Here is a 14,994-nt window from a genome sequence, read left to right as displayed (position 1 = left end):
CGATGTTACAAAAGGGTCTCTCCCTTTTTATGATGTTAATTAATCGTACATTTGTTCAGCGTATTTCAGATAAATTATGACACTTTGTTATAACACTACTACGACCTGCTTAGTGAATTTGGCAAGTACAGAATTCTAGAATTAACTTTTGCTTAAAGCAGTCAAATAATTTAACAAAATTAAACAAAACAAACAACAGGTGTTGTTATTAGTATAATTTAAGATGATTTGTTATGAAAATTATATGTACAGGCAGTCCCCGAGATACGCGGTTCCTCTTATACGCGGATTCGGAGATACGTGGTTTTTGGAAATTTGACAGCTGAGCTAGTTTATAGCACAAAATTTAAGCAAAATGGTGAAAAATTGGTCGCAAATATCTTTTATGTCACACAAAACATTTGTTTTTAACTTATTTTAATGTAATCTTACTAAAAATCGCCCGATTCGCTGCATAAATTAAATATAGAGATGAAAGTCGACTCTGTGACTTTGAGGTATAAACGAAATTGCATCAGGATTCGACTTACGCGGAAATTCGAGTTACACGGATTTTTCCCGGGTTATAGCGGTCCGCTATAATAGCGTATCTCGGGGACTGCCTGTATTTATATAATCACTTGTTAACAGTTGAAATGACTCGAAATGTTATAAAATGATATTCTTCTTCTTCTTTATCCGCACAACAACCTCAGGAAGACTAAGGGCATCATGTGTACAGGTTGAGGTTAAAAACATTAGGTTAAAGTAATAAATTATTTTATAAAAACTGAGTTGTAAACAATTGATAATACATCAGGAAAACAATAAATGAGGAATATCTGCCTGATGTCTGTAGAACCGTTTAATCCATTTAAAGTAGCACTTTTTTCACTCCAAACGTTTTTTCTTTGATTCGTTTGCCTCATTTTCATATTATTTACATCGAGCAATATACATTCTCATGCTGTTTAAATCTATTTTTATAATGTTTTTTTTTATTTATAAATAAAAAGTTGATGGTTTTTTGTTCATCTTCCGAACTTCCATGCACGTACAAAATGCTTAATTGTAATAAACATCGAAAATTCCATTAAAACAATCATCAAGTGCTACCGCTTAATCCACAGGCGGTAAAAGAATGAAAATCCAACGGTAGGAGAAAAAAAAGCTCTCCACACCCAAAACGATAGTTTCGTGCCGGGTTTTTGGGCACAAAAGTTTTCCCTGTAGCCCCTTACCCCGACCGAACAGAACACTACCACCCACCCACTGCCCTTGGGCAAGGAGTTTAGTTTGCAAACTAGTGGCAGAGGGCAGGAAGGCCGGGGCCGTATGTAAAAAGGAGGACTGATGAAAATCATTTAACTTTTTAATGAATAAATTTTACCACCTCCTGCGATCACGTTGCGAAAGCAAAGCAAAAATAGGTAAATAGATTCGGTCTACTACTGGTGGAAGCACATAGAAGACGAAACAGTGGCCAAGAGAAGAAAAAAAAAGCTTACAGCAAAACTCTTCTCCCTGCGAATGTGAAAGATGGTGACCAGCGGGAAAGATAAGATGAGCCGCCCCCCGCCCGAAAAAGGACCAAGTCTCACCGAAAAACTTTGTACCCACAGCAAGGAAGCTCCTCTGCTGCCGTGGCTGATTTGCAGGACCGTGCTGGAACTGTGCTACCACCGTAGACCAAGCCTCGATAAGGCGCGTGCACAGATTTGCTGAATTCTGCTTCCGCCATTTTCCAAGCACGCTCGGGAAACAGGGGGGAAATCAACCGCGGGCAGCCGATGGGGTGGTAATGAACGGACCATTTTTCGAATTAAGACACTTTCGTGGAAAATCATACAATTTCCCTGCTCCAAGCGAGGTTTTTTCGCGCGTATTCTGATTCTTTCCCGTGGCTTCGACCACACTTCCCGACCCCCGTGAATGGTAAAGTCAGTGCTTTTGCTACAAGTTTATTTCCGGCGTCCCTTGCTATGCTACTGTGCAGTTTTCAAACTATGGCTGAGGGGTTGGGCTTGGTGGGGGGCTTGCTAGTTTGAATTGTAAATGAAAACAAGCGCATGCTTCGCTGATTTGACGCGCAAGCAAGGTTTTATCTATTCATTAAGAACAACCCAAATCTGCCACACTATCACCCAAGCATCTCTGATGCCTGATGCCACTCTGCCCTGCACACTCTACAGTGCGCGCTCGGGGGTGTCAGGCTTTTTCGCGATCAAAATAAGTTATTTTTCCGACCACTTTAGACTCGGTGTGGGTTTCGGTAGTTTGCGCTTGACTACACTAAGCAGCAGGCGGATGACGAACTCCGGGCCCGGTATAGTGCGCGCGGCCTTCATCATATTTCAGATCTGATTAGTGACGCTACCAGATGGACGGGCTAGTGTCATCCATCTGGCTCTGTTGGCTGCTCCACCAAACAGCACAAACACCGTCTCCAGTCTCTCTTCCGGCGAGGCCCTGTCCGCCCTTCATATTAACGCCACACGCTGGGTGTGCGTTTGAATTATTTATGCTGCAATCTTCGCGTGCCCGGCTACGGAGAAAACGGCGGTGTGACGGTGATTTGGTAGATTTCATTTCTCTTTCTCTTCTTTTTGCTCGACGTAGGACTTTGCGCGGCGGTAATTTGATTGAGCGCTTCCTTCGTCGCTACGATGGTGAAGATAAGGTACATAACAACAACTCCTTCCTTGTCACGGGTGCGCGCGTGGGTAATGCGGAGAATTTCGAGGCAAATAATTTGCAATCGGACCATCTGCACCGAAGCAAACGCACTTGCTTGTTTATCACGTTCAGGTTCACTGTCGTTGAGACTGATTCTTTTTTTATTTTGACGCTGAAGACGTTATAAATAGAGCACATATTAACAAGACGATGATAACGTAGCAGCAAATATGGGGATATTGTTATGGCAAGCATGCCAACACACCAAGTAGATCGAATTAAATTGGAATTATTTATCAATCAGATAAGAGTTTGAATAAATCCGTTGACTTTTCATCCAAATTCTCTGTTGAGAACATGCAGAAGACTGCAAGTTTAACATTTGTAGTACCAACGGAGTCTCAATTAAAAGCTGAAATAATCTATGGCAGAACCGACAATTCGGAATTTTACAGACAATTACACAATAGAGCCCTGTGGGCCATATTGTACGAATAGGCTAGTTGTCAAACAGATCAGCCTATGTTTCCCGTATGTAGATATGTGCGTGTCACCCAGCTCGTCATCGTATCTTTGTCTTGAGTTTTTTTGTACCTTGCGTTGTTTGGCTACAGGTTTCTCTCTACGTTCGTGCCAAGTAGTTGCAGTTTGTGAAAAGTTTATCAAAGAGAACAGAACAACTGACCAAAGGTTGTGCAAGGAATATACACCTTCAAGTAAGTACTTATTACATACATTAGCTGGAACTGTTGAAAAAGTCACAGTTTCTATTAAACATGTACCATAACAATATTTCCAGATGGCACAGAAGGGAGCTACACTGCAGGAACCAGCAGCAACCGCAGGAAGACGATATCGACACACGGACAAACATCGAGGACGAGGACAATGCAATACTGGAAGTAGATGATCATTCCGGTGGGCATCGTCATCATCCTACGTTCGTCGTGATAGGATGTTCCGATCGTGTGTTTTAGTTTCGGTCAGTATGCCTGACTAGAACTTTTTTAAAGATTGTGCGGTAATGTATTGTGATATAAAAACTTTGTAGTGAAATAAAAAAAATAAACAAAGAAAATGATAAAAAATTATTTTCATTAATATTTAATAACCTTGAGAAATAATAATTATTATGAACCTTGGGAGAAGCCTCAGAACTGTCAACCTGGATTGTACGAATAGATCTTCTTCTTCGTACACCTAATCGTACAATTGCAATTGTTCTAATCGGTGCACTTTTAAAACATTTGTACCGCCAGGGAGACATTCTCTCTACAAAGAGGTTTTTTGCAACATGTTTAGCACGAAACAAAATCCCTTTCAAACGCATATAGGTTGTAATATTCTATTGACTATTGACCTACACACATAGGTCTTAATATAAAATACAAAAAAAAAACATATCCTTGGTAATCAACGTGATAAGAGATTGGCAAAAGTATCTATTGGAAAAAAAACATTCAATAACTTTACTCTATTGGAGATGGCATGTACTGGATAAAAATGTTAAGTAAAGGACATCATAAAATGTCGCCTTGCCGAACTCCAGCGTCACTCGTGACGTGTTAAGGATGAAGAGATGTTCTCGGATATTTGAATGTGATTCTAGTAATAGCCTTGGTGAGGTATTGTGGAATTCCAAATAATATGCACTAATTTTCAATTGTCTGACGAGATACAACAGCCACTCAGCAGCGAAATTGAATCATAAAGCAGTTGATAGATTGGATGACATGTTTCCAATAACACATCAACCAACAGAATCACCGATCATGTCACACCCGATTGACTACACTGCTAATGGGTCTAATCGTCTAGAACTAGGAAATTCGAACTCAATCTTATTCACAATATCCCAGCACGTGGAAATTTCATACACCTGACGAAGCAAAAGCATTTTGTCACCGCACAGACTATGCAAACAGGAAGAGTTACAGTACATTACACCCTAATACGGGTAAGCTACGCATCAGGGTGCGAAGATGCGTCACATTACTTCATCCGCGTGACTAATGGTGCCGGTGGAAGACGCTTTAAGCGGAAAATGTGATCACATCAGCAGCATTTGTTTCTCACTTCCTACTCATCATCAGGTGTATCAAGTGTCATCATTAAACTTACGCGCCCTAGAGCTTTCCATTTTCCATTCAGATAATTACTTTCCGGCTGCTTAACTTTTGTTTATTCCACTCAATTGCACGTGGTTCGGAGTTGGAATAGGATGTTGCGTGATATCCATTTCATTTCATTTTCATTTTACATGAAATTATTATTTAAATTTAAAGATACACTTATCACGAGTGCAATTAACGGAGAGCCATTTATAAAACGATTTTTACTAATTTCTAATTTCTAGATTAGAATATAGGATATTTTTCTATAAGATTGGAATATCTTTCTTTTCTATTTCTTCCACAATTATCCCCTTTCATCGATCTGACATCAGAGTGCTATAAATAAGTGTTTCCCATGTTTCCACTACAACAACCACTCGCGCACATGTGTCATACGACCTTCTTTTCAAGAAGGCGTCCACTTCTAGCCTCAATCACTGTAACGCGACGATCGGCTAAGCAAAGACTCCTCATACATTACAAACAATTTGCATACCCTCTCACCAAGCGAAGAACATTCCTTTCGTGCGCAAGATCAATAGTGCATCGCAGACCACCGGGACGCAGAATGATTAATCTGTTTGTCTAGATTTGCGCAACAGCTACGCGTCACTGATGCCGGAGCCATTCCGAGCCACGCTAAAGCCGACGGGGGCGCTAGTGTTACCGTTGTCGCGACATACCAACGCGCACCGGACGGTTTCAGTGGAGGGTTTTCGCAGGAGAAGAGCAGTCGCAAACACTTGGTGCATATACGGTCGCGCATTGCATATTGTAACGATGTCGTCGGTCACGTTCTACACTTACCGTGTCATGATGAATGGCACTCGGACGAGACGCGATGCGAATCCCATGGCCAGAGGAGGCATGGCATAGCGTTTGCCCGTCCGGTTTCGTCACGAGAAAAGAAAGCAACCAACAACAAAAAAAAAGGGCATCGGGCATATATGGTCAGTGTCGGTGGCTGTTAGTTTTGCGCCGCCGGCTTGCACATTTCGCATCAAGTGCATCCAATTGGCACAAACGAACGCATGGCTCTTTGGAGTTAATTGTCAATTAGCGATAATACGCCGCGCGGCGCATGCACTGCGATGCATAAGGCTTACCAGAATAGGAAATGATTGATAGTGAGAACCTCCGGCCACGATTAGGCCATTTCGGTCATTAATGCCGCGCAAGGGGTTGGTCAAGTGAATGGGCCACCCCTTAGGTTGATGAGCTAAACCACAACACAGAGTTGCATATTATTAATTTCCATTCGAATGGACTGACGTCTTAAAGACGCCTTGAAATGTGAATATCTCAAATAAACACTCTCGAATAATTGATTTGAAATGCAACTTTTTTAAAAATCTTGCATTATAGCATGAAGCATGAAGCTTTTAAAACGCCGTCCATAATGCATCTAATATAACCTTCAATAAAAACACCGTTAATTAAAAAAAAGGTGTTACTTGTGAAAGGTTTTCCGATGCATCGAAGAAGGATGAAGGGAAACACATCCGCTAGACAAAATGTTTTCCCTGTTGCTATCGGATGCAAACTTGCTGAAATGATAAGATTTACTGGTACTTTGCATACTTCGTCACCGGTTTCATCGAGCACACACATACACACACGCCATACACACGTACAAAAACCTTTATTCCGATAGAAAGCTTCGTACAGGCGCCATAAATCCAACCGGGGACGGGTTGATGAAATTTATGACAGTGTGATGGTAAAATTTATCACCTGCAACACCGTACGTTACGTTACAGTTACGCTTCGATAATCGCATAATGCATGTATAGCGTGAAAGCAAAACTATCGCCTTACGGCAAAGCGTCACGTTGAGAGAGGCCGCACGGTTTCTATAAGTGCCAGAATAAACAGGATCAATAATTTTAATAAACAAACTATGTTAAATCTGTTCGGCAAATATTTGTCTCCCGACATCTCCCCCATCTGTACGGTTCAGTTTCACCGCTCGGTGCAATGGAAAGCTTACCGAGCCGCACCCGGTTTGTGTTCGACTTACCGACCCCCTAACCCATCGCTCGGAGGAACGTTTCGTGAGTGCTGACTTTACACACATTAATATGTTTATTTTAAGCTGCAAAGCCAAACAATCCGACCCCTCCGAGAAATCATCATTAAATGATGTCACCAGGTTTGCCGAAAGGTATCGCTTTACCATCAGCACCGCGGAATGTCGGAATAGTCTTTGTTTTTAATGCCATGATTCAGACCCAAGCGAGATCGTTTTTGTGGCGGCCAGGGCACAAAAGTTGCTGTAAAAGCATTGCTGGCATTGGTGTTTGTTTTTATGACCATCGGTGTGCTCCGCGTCGTGGCCAAGATATCCGTCATACGCTTGTGGTTGGAAGGCGGCCGCCGCCGCCGGTGCACATAAGAAAGATCCGCGCCAAAACGATGCTTCGAAACAGTTTACGATGGCACGAGGTGAATCCCGGCGGGCTTTGGCTGTGGCAGTTGATGAGATGACAAATTAAACTCAAACTCGAAGCGAAATAAAAGCAACTCTGTTAACACGGGCTGCTCCGCAATCGGGGTTGCATTCCATGCAGGTCAAATGGTCGCTTTCGGTGTCGTTTGAAGGCGCACACATTCCGAACGGAGGGAAATTAGCTCGTCTGGCAAGATGATAATGATAAGCATAACCGAGACGGTTTTATGGCCACATTTTTCACTCACTAGTATTGTTGGACAAAGTACGTGTAAACCTTCTTTGCTAACGCTTTTGCGATTCACACTGGCAATTCTTTGTTTACCCGAACTTACATCATTTATCTAAAAATAGACGCACTACCACTGGAGGTAGGAACCTTTCCGGGGAAAAAACCACCGTATCGCAGCGATCGGAACTATTGCTGTTCGTACGTACCTTATCTGAAACGAGACAGAAACGCAAGCAAGATAAACATTAGTCAACACGCTAAAATACTGGCTAGCGGTAGCGTTACGTGCTAAATATATCTAATTACATCTTCAAATAATCTGCCTGTTTGATGCTGAAGTTCCTCACATATGAAGCGTACGTCTAACACGCAGGTGATAATCAACAACGGTGGCCTCTATGCAGAAACGAGTTCGTTCGGTTATTAAGAAACATCGTACATGGTAAACATGTTTGTTTGGACCTCAGTTTATCGCACCGTGATCTAGTTTCACATTCTTATCGAGTGCTATATTATGTATTTTAGACATAATGTGGATGAAAACAAGTACATAGTTATCGGAAATAAATATTGGAATGCATGATATACCCGACGGCCGGTAGTATATTGGTAGCTGCGCCAGTCTTCACACAAACGGACTGGACCAAAATCCCATTCTGATTAATCCACCGTAGCAAGGACTGACTACGTGGTAATATTAAGTCTAGTAAGCCAAAAATGACAGGCATGACATAGAAGGTAGTTACGCCAAGAAAAGAGAGAGATATTTCAATCTCCTTATTATCATTCTTTTATTACAATTTTTCTATGCACTGTGTTTATTTTCCTCATTCTTTTATTCTATGATAATATTTAATATATTTGTTTATGATATGGTAATGTTTTAAAATATTTATGAATTCTTAACTCGTTTACCATTCAATTGTATTGAGTTGCTTTATCAACTTCGTTTCTATTATTTTAGTTTTACTTTTATGTTGTACACTGTATTGATTGAATATAATTGTCTATTCAATCTTTTTTTTAATTTTTATTTACTATAATGAAGCTCACGTTATAATTTTATAAACATTAAACAATTCGTCCTAAATTATTTTTACACCTTTCAAACTCTTTCTCTTCAAAATTTTCACAATAATTTCATTTTTCACATTTCAAGGAAAAAAACTGTTCACAAATGTGGGAACAACTACAGTCCCAAAAATGAGGTCCCAAACCGTCCCTAATATGCCCGTTCCCAAACTACGAAACGATTCGCAGAAGACTTTTGCCATAACTTGCCACAACTTTTCCACAACCTAAAAATACCCAAAACGCACGCACCAATTTTTCTACACCGCCCTACGCCGCATGATAGGAATGGGGCACGATTGAGGGTTTTTGATGCGAATGGGTTGCATGACGGGTAAATTTGATTAAGTTCCGTTTTATCGTCGATAGATTACGATCGGTAAAGGATCCCCGGGACAGGCAGTGCCACCGCGTGTGCCCGGGGGGTTCTATCATGTCTTTCCGGGGCAGACAGGTCCCATGTCGATGTCAAACAGCGCACCGGGCAAGCAAGAATGATGAGTAAAATGGTTGGTAAAACGCTACGGCCAATGGTGCACCGAAAGCACGGAGTCCCCTGCGTGACTAACCGTGATTATCGAGACGCATACTTGGCGGCACGAATTTGTTTCTTTTCGGTTTTTTTTAAGGTCAATCTGGGGCGTTCCGTTGGGAGTTTTGCTTAAAGTGTTTAAGCTGATTCGATTTTGGTGGATGGATGGGTATCGTGTCAGATTTAGATGGGTAAATATTTAAACAAACAATAAGCATTAAAGTCTCATCAACAAACAAAAATAGTTTTACGAATAACTCGCAATTGCAAGATTTTTTTTAATTACACAACTTCAAATTAAAATAAACCTTCCCATAATGCTATACTGAACTATTTAATTATAAGGTTCTTCGAGAAGTGCGTATAAAATAGAACTAGTCACTAGATAGCAAATATTCAATACCTTGACAGCAGAATCCAATTCTTCTTAACTATTTTTTTTCGGAAACATCTCCATGTTAATGCTTTCTAGCTGGTGGTCTGATGCTTTAATTCATTACGACATGCCCCCCGGTTAACGTAATTTAACCACGCAAACTGTCCGCAGACAGTTACAGAACCACCACAATGTACACAATGTCCCTTTCATCATCGATTGAAAGAAGGGTAACCAAATCGAGCACGACGCACGTCACTTGTCTGTTCGATCAATTATGCACGAATGCTGTACCGTCCTATCGGACACGCACGTCGGACATGTAACCTTTCATCATTCATTCGAACCTAGCGTTTTTGTCAAATGTTGATTTTTTTTCTCTCCACCTCTGAATTTTGTTACTAGAATCGCTCAAAGGGGAAATCAAGAATGAATACGAAAAAAGGGCACTATGACGACCGAAAGAAAAAAAAAACACCAGGTCTCTGAAAAAGGAAACAGTAACTGAACCTACCACGCCGGTAACGCCGGTAGATGTAACTTTAATCCATTCCCATTATTTATTAACCAGTTTTGCCGCAACTGTGCCCTAAGTCCGGCACATCCGTTGCGGCGAACAGACAGAAACTTACCCACGGCAGTAGCTTTCTACGCGTTTGTTTTTGGAAAGCGCTGATTAATTTATGTACCTTCATGTGTAGTTTTCACGCACAAGCGACACAAGAGTTCGATGTCATGGTCGCATACCTCTCGTTGCCTGCGAGAAATGATCGATCGGTGTCTTTCTTTATGCACGCGCTTGTGGTTGCATTCACACCGACCGGAACCGCCCGTTTAGCGCAGGTTAACATGTGTTTCAGGTTATTTTTTCGGTCACTGAGCACACTTATTTCTCCCAACGCCAAACGATACACGATAGATCATGAAAGCAAGTCAGCAGGTTGTTGAAGGTATTAAGGCATCGCAGCCAGCCCGAGAACCGATCGGTGACAGTTGAGATCAATGTTTTCTTTGCTCTTCATCTGACGGTCCCACTCCAAATTGATTCCATTCAGAGCCGCAGCCACCTCTTGGCACGCACTTGAATTAATCCCGCCAGTCGAAGATCTTAAGCACCAGATTTTGCTGACGCATCGACGACACTGGGGAGAGGAGGGCATACTCCAAAATGTCCGCACGCACACACGCGATGTCACTTTATCGACGTTTATATCCCATCAAGAATTCCTCAACTGCTCAGCAGATGGAGTTGAATAACAGTGCTTTTCTCACTTTGACAATCTCGCCATGAATTGCAATTGTAGAAAACGCACTTGGATTTGAAAAAGTCGTGTCCAACCGGTGGTGGTCCGAACACTCCGATAAAGCAAAAATCTCCCCTGTCTCTCAAGAACATCCATTTCGGATTTCGGGACACTGCAGCATATACGTCGAACGTAGGTGATGAAGAACGATCCAAAGCCACCAGAGCAACAGACAACAAAAAATGGCACATTTCAAAACTGCCGACAAGCTTACTACACCACCATCAAGCCGATGCTTCGGAGGAAAGAAAGACCCCCAGAAAAGTCGTACGTCCGAAAGCGCTTTCTGACATTGCTGAGCGGATCATAGCAAATGACACGCGAGAATTTCCACTCTTCAAAGACTCGATGATGCTCCGATAGGATTGGGCGATAGGGTTTTTGGTAAAGTCGATGACGTGAATAGCGGTGGATTGAGGCACTGACAGTTTTATTCAGGGAGATTTTGACACGCGTGAGAAGTATTTGAAGTTCAGCCACGCGTTGGAAAAAGGAATCGTTCGTATCTGGTGGAACAGGAGGATATGGGGAAGAATTTCATCACGAATATGTAGAAGAAATTATGGGATACAAATATTAACCTCAAACTTTGCAAAGTGATGTACGAGAAAGTATTCATTTTCATTTTGGACATCTTTGCTCTTTCCTCAAACATTCTTGGACATCAAAAACAATATTGAGATCGCACTTTTGTGCGAGAGATCTGTAAGGGAAATAAAAAAGCATGCAACTCTGAACATTTGGACAACGGCAACTTGATCAGAAACGTTCATAAACACGTTGTTCTTCCCGCATTTCGAAGCACTCATCGTCCGAACAACTTGACAGTCGGAAGCAAACACAAAAAAGGGCGATTTCCGCAGACTGAAAATCTCCCCGTGCGGTTTGGTAAGGATGTCAGGGGATAAGATTTGCGCTGGCAGGCAGGAAGCAAAAAGGATCGTACGCTCGGGCATTGCAAAATGGCAAACAGCTAACCGACCGTCGTTGACTATCTAGATGCGGGACGTGACTTGTTAGTCGTTATCTGCACCGCATTCCTGCCAGCGGTGAGTGTTTATTGATACTGCGCCGGTGAATCGGGGGGATGGGTACCCCGAATGACAGCCACTGCAAAAAGGGAGAGCACACAAAAAATCCAGGCACACAGCATCGGAGAGCATGAGAATGAAATGATATACCCGTAGACGTTGTTCCACAGATCCTTGAAGATTGGCCGGGCAGGAAGCGGTGTGGCATCGCAACAAGATGATAATCACCCGGTTCCGAGCCAACGCAACACACTTCTAGCGCTTCCCTAATGAACGGTTAAGGCATTCGTGTTTTCGTGTGCGCCATTCTTTGCGACCATTCGATCGTGAACTTGTCGTCTCGAAGGCGAGCGATGAATTTTTCCTTCTGCTTTTGCAGAAACGTTGAGATTTTACTGTGGACACACTGATGGAGGAATGGCAGACACACGGCGAAGGGATGGAATAACACAAATCCCAATGTTCGTATCAGGTGGAATGTTTTCAAGAATTCCTTAAATGAGACACACACTGCAACGGTTTGGTGGAGTCAGTTTCGGATACGCGCAGCAGCCACGCCTCATCAACATCTGCCGCGCGCACGGCAATATTCATTTGGCAACAATTTTCATGCACCGGTCGCAAACGTGCACACTTTCTAATGCGCACACGAGTCAGCAACGCTGCATCTCGCCCAGCCTGCGGTTCCGAACCGAAGCAACCACAGGAGACGCTAACCAAGGAATCTGTATGGCTGGTGCATGCGCCGGAGTTTTTTTTGTTAAAGGAAAACAAGCACACAAAACCAACGACCAAGGAAATAAGAATTAATTAACATATTAGCAGTAAAAACACCACCCGTACGCAATGGGCGTGCGCGCTCACATACGTATAATCTTTCTAGCAGGCTTTCCGGCGCATAGCCCGACCCGTATCAGGAGGAATAATTCTTGCCCTCGGGCGGCACAGCTTGCACGGGGGGACCCCACTGATCGACGGATCCCGGGGATGATAGGATGCCGCAGGTCTTACTCGCCGCACCGCAACCGATGCACCCGCCTAGAGGGGGGGTTTTTCTTGCGACCTCACAGACAGCCGCATCATGGCGCAACGAGAACACAACACGTGAAACAAGTGGTTCAAAGTCAGCCAGTCGGTTGTTGTTGCTTCTGCTTTTGCTGCTGCTTCTTGCTGCCTAAGGGGGTATGTCGTCCATCGTCTCATCGTTTCCTCCGTAGCACACACACAGCCACATCGTTGGATCGATTGCAAACCTTGCCGAAGCTAAAAACTCGCGCCCCACACCAAACCCGGCTGCGATCCCCCCCAAACCCGACAGAGAGGACCCACGAGTGTAAAATTTATGCTTTGCTTTATGGAGTTGTTTGTCAAAAACAGGCCATTCGTCATGAGGATTTCGAGTGGAGTGAAAAACGACAGAAAGAGAGAGAGAGAGAGAGAGAGAGAGAGAGAGAGAGAGAGAGAGAGAGAAAGAAAGAGAGGGCAGAAAAAAACGCAAATAACCGAATATAATAAATTAACGTTCACACGGTTCACCGGACAGCAGTTTTTCAAGAGCGAGGGAAAAAAAGTACAACAAACCATAAATTAAAATTATCGTGAAAAAGCCTCCAAAACATTTTATTCCCCCTCACTTTATTTGATGCACTGTTTGTTACAGTATGTGGCCATAAATTGCAGCTCCAGTGTACCGTAATCACTTTTATAGTTAGTCTGGTGTCGTGTTTTCTAAAAATCAACCGCAGTATAAAAGTGGAATTAAAAAAAATATCATCGCTTCTCTGGGTACAAAGATATTTCCCGTTAGTAATATAAAACTAAATCTAGAACTACCTTCAAAGTAAACAAAAAAAATCAAAGTAAGTGATTGCAAAAGAAACGAGGAAAAAAATGCACCATTACAAAAAAAAACACAGCAGACAGAGAAATAAAACGATACCAAAGCTTCTTTCGCGGCGTAGAAATGATAAAACAAGATAAAAGAAAAGATGAAAAGAGAACCAAACGGATCGAACGAAGCCGTGTGAAATGGATACGCGGGGACCCTGGTGCGGGTTTCGCCACGTAAAACGAACCACCAGCTGCGGTTAGCGATGCAGAGGGGCTATAAGAAGCCAAACGAGAGAGTGCATGTGAGCCAAAGTGTGGAGAAAATAAAGCAAAAATCACCTCACAGCTTACCGACGCTACCAGGCAGAAGTAGTGTTGGGCGATGGGATCCGGATCGGATCAATCCGGATTCAATATTAAATCTCTCTGGATCTGGATTTTGGCAATAGAATCCAAAATATGAGTCCGTATTCGGAACTTTAGGATCCGCAGGATCGGTCATGTTTAGTATTCGGGATTGGATTCTTAAACAAGAACCCATAGGACAATCTTTCGGGATTCGTATCTGTCATGATTCTTCTTTATCGGCTAGTGCTCTCAACCTCACAAAGCTTAGGCTTGCCATTTCTGGCCGTATTTGACTGTATTTAACGATTGGTTCGGTCGGGATTTCCGACTGGTCCTGTCGTGTGAAGAACGGCGCTGCTACCAATACACTACCAGGTACTCAACTTCTGTCATGATAGGAACCTTTGATAGGGAACCATTTAATTTATTATTTGCATGAAACTATACCCTGTAAATCCCCAGGCAATCTATTTTGTTATTTTATTATAAATTCCAAGTAATATTTATGTAAATCTATATCAATATTATTTTGAAATTATATTAACATATTTCAAATTATTATTTATAAATTTATATTATTATTAATATTATTAATTTATATTAATATAAATTCAAAGTAATATTTGTCGGACGGCCCGGTGACATGATGATAGCGGAGCCGGTCTTCACACCAACGGACCGGACCAAAATCCCATCCGGACCAATCCCCCGTAGCTAGGACTGACTATCTGGCTACGTGGTAAAATAAGTCGATACGACCAGGCCGTTCTTTTTTTTTTAATAATATTAGTATATTTTATGTAAAATAATATTTTTATGTTAAACAATATCGTTATGAATTATAGTAAATATTGCAAAAAATTTAAGGAAGTAAATTACCAATGTAAGATATACGATTTCTCTCTCTATCTCTCCCTCGTTTTCCTGTTTTCTGGGATATATATTAAAATATTCTTCACTATCATACATAAATATATTCAATGATTGTTTTGTTTCCCAAGAGGGATACGGATCGTATTCGGAGGAGAAATCCCGAGGCGGATCCCTTACCG

Source organism: Anopheles moucheti, chromosome 2, assembly GCF_943734755.1.
Source record: "Anopheles moucheti chromosome 2, idAnoMoucSN_F20_07, whole genome shotgun sequence".
In the NCBI taxonomy this organism is placed as follows: Eukaryota; Metazoa; Arthropoda; class Insecta; order Diptera; family Culicidae; genus Anopheles; species Anopheles moucheti.
Note: the sequence above shows the minus strand (reverse complement) of the source record.